Genomic DNA, 6,918 nt, shown 5'->3' with positions numbered 1-6,918 from the left:
GTATAGAATTAGGGAATCTACTTTGTGTCCCTAAATTAATTAGGACTGACTACATCCATACTGTCTCAGATTGAAGAGCACCAGTATTATGTTTAAAGACTTTAAAGGGAAAAGACTGCCCTGTTTCCACAGTGTTTTCAGTTTAAATAAAATTGAGGGAATTATATGAACCAGTTAGAGCTCACATGGCTAAAGTATGAGGTGTCCTCAGGCTTTATCATGGTACCTCCCTGTCTTTGTCCAGTGGGGCTGCTGTAACATTTTCATACACTGGGTGGCTTATAAACCAGTGCATTTCTCACAATTAATTTCTCACAATTCTGGAGGCTGGGAAGTTCAAGATCAAAGTGCCAGTAGATTCAGTGTCTGGTGAGAGCTCGCTGTATTCTAACATGGTAGAAAGAGGTGGAAAGCTCTCTGGGGCCTCTTCTACAATGGCACTAATCTCATTCATGAGGGCTCCGCTTCATGACTCAGTCACCTCCTGAAGGTTCTACTTCCAAATACCATTATACTGGGAATTAGGTTTTAACATATGAAATTTGAGGGGACTCAAACATTCAGTTTGTGGCAGTCCCGTAATGAAGAAGGATGTGTGTGACTCTGCATGTGTGCGTGTATGTGTGTGTCTGAGAGTATGCGTGTGTGTTTAACTGAGACCGATGCTCCTGTATAGGAACATGAGTAACTGAGAGCTGACTATATTATGATTACTAGCATTACATCATTACATTATGATTACCATTAACAAAGGCTGAAATCATAACAAGGACTTGGAATTCTCTAAAGTGACTAAATTAAAATTGCCCATATGGGTGAGGATGCATAAATATCTTTTATAGGCAGAATAGCTGGCTGTCTCTATGGGTTTGATACCATTCGGTGCAGTTAATGTGTGGTGTCCCATGCAGATCTTACAAGAGCCCTAATGAAGTTGCTATCACTTGCCTATTGCAAATTAAAAAAAAAGAAAACTGAGGGAAGAGTAAGTTAAATCCCTTGCCTGAAACTCACTATTTGTTAGAGTCAAGCCAGGTTTGAACCAGGATGGACTTGCCTTAGAGTTTTAAGGTTCTGAAGCACTATTATTCTCTACCTCCTAGGAACTTTTTGATGAATTACACCAAAGAACATTTGTATAACAATGGTCTGTAGAGCACTGGAAAGGCGTCATGATAATTTGGTAAGTGTCCTAGGATCCAGCAATAACTCTCGAAGGCTAGCTAGGGGGGTACTTCACTGATTTTGAGCACATTCCTAGAACTGACAGCACATGAGGAAGACATCAGCCATGAGGAAGCCTATAGAGTTTGAGGAGAGGCATAGAGCCACTTTCAGTGTCTTTATTGGTAACGAGATACAATATGTTTTTTAAAAAATTTTTTTAACATTTATTTATTTTTGAGACAGAGAGAGAGAGAGAGAGAGAGAGAGAGAGAGCATGAACAGGGGAGGGTCAGAGAAAGAGGGAGACACAGAATCTGAAACAGGCTCCTGGCTCTGCACAGAGCCCAATGCGGGGCTGGAACCCACAGACTGTGAGATCATGACCTGAGCTGAAGTCGGACGCCTAACCGACTGAGACACCCAGGCACTCCAACAATATGTTTTAATAATCATGAGCACGGTAGGGGAACAAAACTTCACCAAAATAACTGTTTATATTTTTTTTCTTAGTTTAGAAAATGTATTTTATAACATGAAAGATTTAGTTGACTTTGCTAATTTAGCTGTAAATTTTCTCCTTTTTAATTTAATTTTTAATTTTTAAAAATTTACATCCAAATTAGTTAGCATATAGTGCAACAATGATTTCAGGAGTAGATTCCTTAGTGTCCCTTACCCATTTAGCCCATCCCCCCCTCCCACAGCCCCTCCCATAACCCTCAAAACGTTTGTTCTCCATATTTATGAGTCTCTTCTGTTTTGTCCCCCTTCCTGTTTTTATATTATTTTTGTTTCCCTCCCCTTAGGTTCATCTGTTTTGTCTCTTAAAGTCCTCATATGAGTGAAGTCATATGATTTTTGTCTTTCTCTAACTTCACTTAGCATAATACCCTCTAGTTCCATCCACATAGTTGCAAATGCAAGATTTCATTCTTTTTGATTGCCAATAATACTCCATTGTATATATATATATATATATATATATATATATATATATATACACCACATCTTCTTTATCCATTCATCCATCGATGGACATTTGGGCTCTTTCCATACTTGGCTATTGATGATAGTGCTGCTATAAACATGGGGGTTCATGTGTCCCTTCGAAACAGCACACCTGTATCCCATGGATAAATGCCTAGTAGTGCAATTGCTGGGTCGTAGGGTAGTTCTATTTTTAGTTTTTTGAGGCACCTCCATACTGTTTTCCATAGTGGCTGCACCAGCTTGCATTCCCATAGCTGTAAATTTTCAATATGATCACTATGTCATTTATGTTGTATCTCGACTAAGGAAGGTGTTTTTCTAGTTTTTAGTTTTGTAAAAAAACCATATTTCATTCATCATTTTAGATACTTTGGTATTTTTTCTCCTCTTTTCTGTTCTTTAACCTTTTTGAGATTGGTCTTAAAGAAAGGTAATTTATGTCTTAAAATTATCATTTGAATAATCAGTATCTCAGTTGTTAAGTAATAGCCAAGCTGGAGTTCTCCATTTACCTAGCCACCAGGTTTCCACAGGTGTAGTTGAGCCCTACAACTCCATCCCCACTACCCACACCATCCTGGAGCACTCTGATTGTGCCTTCACAGTAGACAATGAGGCCATCTATGACATCTGTTGTAGAAATATTGACCACTCAACCTATACTAACCTGAATAGGTTGATAGGTCAAATTATGCCCTCTATCACTGCTTTCCTCAGATTTGATGGAGCCCTGAATGTTGATCTGACAGGATTTCAGATCAATCTGATACCCTATCCTCAAATCCAGTTTCCTCTGGCCACATATGCCCTACTATCTCTGCTGAGAAAGCCTACCATGAACAATTTTCTGTAATAGAGATCATCAATGCATTCTTTGAGCCAGCCAACCAGATGGTGAAGTATGACCCTCACCATGGTAAATACTTGGTTTGCTCCCTGTTGTACTGTGGTGATGTGGTTCCTAAATATGTCAATGCTAGCATTGCCACCATCAAGACCAAGTGTACCCTCCAGTTTGTGGACTGGTGCCCCACTGGCTTCAGTGTTGGCATTAATTACCAGCCTCCCACTGTGGTACCTGGTGGAGACCTTACCACAGTACAGTGAGCTGTGTGCGTTGCTGAGCAACACCACAGCCATTTCTGAGGTCTGGGCTCTCATGGACCACAAGTTTGACCTGATATATGCCAAGCGTGCCTTCGTTCACTGGTATGTGGGTGAGGGCATGGAGGAAGGAGAGTTTTCTGAGGCCTGTGAGGACATGGCTGCCCTTGCGAAGGATTATGAGGACGTTGGTGTGGATTCTGTTGAAGGAGAGGGCAAGGAAGAAGGAGAGGAATACTAAAGTTAAAAAAAGGACAAAGGTGTTACTTTTACAGAGAAGCTTATTCTGTTTTAAACATTGAAAAGTTGTGATCTGACCAGTTAATTTGTATGTAGCAATGTATATTCTCACATACAATTACTGACCTGTACTTTAAGCACAGTGCTTTGTTATAGACCTAAGCTGTCCATTTCTCTGATGAGTTTGAATACAGTATTCCCTGTCATAAATGAGAAAAAAAAAAAGAGAGAGATGCCCCTTTTGTAAGCTATCTTCTGGGTCTGACATCTAAAGCACTTTGCAAAAATAACAAATATCTTACCATTTATGGTCCCTGATAATGGTTTTCAATTAGTTAACAATATATTATGGCTAATATTTACTCCATGTTTTAAGTATGGTATAATATTTCTAACTGTAACAATACTAATAGAGTATTAGCTAATATTTTATTGATAGTTTATATTTCTGTTCAAGGAATCTTACCTTTTCTGATGTTTCCTTCTATGTGGAGGAAACTCCACTCATTATAAAACTTCTAGCTCTTTCCATCCTCTCATTAGTGTCTCCCCAGGGAAGAAGAATGATTTAATCTGTTTGGTGAGTTTAGAAGGAGAAATTGGGCACATGTAACTCAGCTTCTTCCTCTCCCCCTTCCTCAGGGGAGAAAGCTGACTGCTGGGAGCCAACATTCTCCTCAGCTTTTCCATGCCATCAGGACAGGCTTGAGGTGATGTAGTTTTGTCTGTGATTGGACTGGTGAGTGTCTCACTCTAGGATTTGGTATTAGGAAGTCTGTCTGCCTGCAGATGTAATCTTTGTCCATCAACCTAGGCTCTGTCAGTAAAACATGGAATATTTTGACAAAAGCTGACTCTTTGCCTTATTTCTCAATTGGTTCAGAACTCAGGGTGATAGAGAGGTCCCAGTTGTCGGGCCACCTCACAGCCCCAAACATCTCTGTGTCAGTGGGCCAAGTCTTAGGACATTAACAAGAAGTGCAGTTTGTGAGAACAAACTATATGTGAGGATTGAGGTTTCTAGCTTGGTGTGTGCCTTTAGCCTTGGTGACTCTGTAGGTGCTGAACATGTTTGATTTTCACCATGGTGAGTCGCTGAAACTTGACGCAGCTTTGTCCCCCGTCAAGAGGCCACTTATACAGGTGATCATGTTTCTGTAGAGGTAGGGGTGTAGGCGCCAGGGTTTACGCTGAGGCATGGGCCTTTGGCAAATGTGTGAAGATCTTCGAAGACAGACTGCTGAGGGTGCAGGTTTTATTTTAAGCAAGCAAGGCTGAGGCAAGCATTTGATTACAGTGAAGAGTCTTTCCCCTGGGCCTTTAGCTGTTAGGGAGCAGGATGATATTTACCATTTGAAAAATGCAATGCAGCTGACATTTGCATGAGCCAAAGAACAATAGTGAGGGTCTACCTTGGCGCTAATGTGCCAGATCTCAGTAGGCAGTGTGTATCAGCTGCCCTAATTTCTGTTCTTGTGTTGTTTTGACTAACTTCACAGCCAAGGAAGGGAATGACTGATCTTGAATTCATGTGGTTTTTTCACAGCAAAGGAAGCCAGCCATAAAAGACTATAGACTGGTTCTACTGGTATGATGTTCAAAAGCCAGGCATAACTGATTTATAATGACAGATATCAGAATACCTGGTTTCTTTAGGGGGCTATCAACTGAATGGGAGCTCAGAGGAGCCTTCTGGGTTGTTGGAAATGTTCAATACCTTGATCTAGATATTGGCTACTCAGTTATATATATATATATAGATAAAAATTGATTGAAGTGGGTACTTAAGGGGCACCTGTGTGGCTCCATCAGTTAAGCATCTGACTTTGGCTCAGGTCATAATCTCACGGTTCATGAGTTTGAGCCTTGTATTGGGCTCTGCACTGACAGTGCGGAGCCTGCCTGGGATTCTGTCTCTCTCCCTCTCTCTCTCTGTCCCTCCCCAACGTGCACTTGCACGCACACTTACTCTCTCTCTCTCTCTCTCTCTCTCTCAAAATAAATAAAACTTAAAAAAAGGTGTACTTAAAAGTTGTGTACTTTATTATTTTTCTATTTCAAAAGAAGGAATTTATCTGGATATAGATGCGCACGGAGGACTTCTCAGTGAAAACTTATCAGCATGTCCCCAGTCTAAACTATGTGCCTCTTTTGGTCCCTTAGGTTCCATAGACTATACAGCCTACTGGGGGAAAGATCTTATCAGATTCTATAATTTCTTACCATTTCCAAGTTTACTTTTAAATTTAAATTTATTTATATTTGATCCCTTCTTGGTTCCTTTTGGCTATTCTGGAGACTCAGCTGGTGTAAGTGGTGTAAGAGACTCATCAGGTGTAGGGTGCTGACCCTAACATATCCATGAGTGTTTCCCCATGAGTAGGTCATGTGTAGGGTGTAGGGTGCTGACCCTAATATGTTACTGAGTGTTTCCCACATGACTAGGTCAATCCAAGGTTGGTGTTTTAAGTGTCCCATCTTCTGTAGGTTGAGTCCTCTGTCCCTAGGTCTGCACCAAACATAAAATATATATGCTATATTGCAAATTCCTGCATATATCAACACTCATCTAAACCAGAGTCTGGCAAACTTCTTTATAGCACCAGATAGTCAATATTTTATGCTTTGTGGGCCATATGGTCTTAACTTTTCATGAAAGCAGCCATAGACAACACATAAATAGATGAATGTGGCTGTGTTCCAATAAAACTGTATTTCCAAAATCAGGTGATGGGCTAGATTTGACCCATGGGCCAGATTAGGTGGACTAATGCCTGGTCTAAACCATGAAATCATCCTGAAAAATTGACAGGGAAGAAATTATTTCGTATTTTTTGTTTTGTTTTTGCAAATAAGGAGACTGAGGCTTGACAGACTGTATGAGCTTCCTGGTTTATTCATAGACTAGTGAGTGATTTCCAATGAGAGCTCAGATGAAGAATTATATTCGTGGCACTGACATGGGCTGTGCTTAAAGCCCTGTAGGGTGAGGGGCATGTCAGATAGTGCTTAACATTCAGTTATTAATATTCAATAACTATTTTATTATTTGAACAATTTTGTGTGAATTTGGGCCTTGAAATGGCTTCCTAATCAGGCTTCTTCATGAGGTTATAATCAGGCAATAGGCAGTGTGTTGATAAATAGCAAATGAGAAATCAAAACTAAGATTCTGGTCTTTTCCAAGCTAGCTGTGTAACTCTAAGCCACTTAACCACTCTGGATGAAGCTTCATGTAGGACTCATTCCTAGGTATCTAAATTTTAAAAGAGGTCACCCAAAGAAGGCAGCATTCTAACTTCAGTGGAGCCAAATGATACACAGATGAAGGAGGTGATTCAGGAAAGCATCTCAGATCAAACCATATCACTATCTTTACCTTGTTAATTAAGAGGTCCATGTGATGTAAAAGTCCCT

At 40.3% G+C, this 6,918-nt stretch overlaps 1 pseudogene; it reads left to right on the top strand.

Annotated features, from left to right (window-relative positions):
* The first annotated feature begins 1,291 nt into the window (after window positions 1-1,291).
* On the top strand, window positions 1,292-3,731 carry LOC122468759 (annotated as a pseudogene).
* Window positions 3,732-6,918: the final 3,187 nt, after the last annotated feature.

The sequence above is a fragment of the Prionailurus bengalensis genome, chromosome B1 (genome assembly GCF_016509475.1).
Source record: "Prionailurus bengalensis isolate Pbe53 chromosome B1, Fcat_Pben_1.1_paternal_pri, whole genome shotgun sequence".
NCBI classification, from domain to species: Eukaryota; Metazoa; Chordata; class Mammalia; order Carnivora; family Felidae; genus Prionailurus; species Prionailurus bengalensis.
This window is presented reverse-complemented; position numbering and strand designations above follow the sequence as displayed.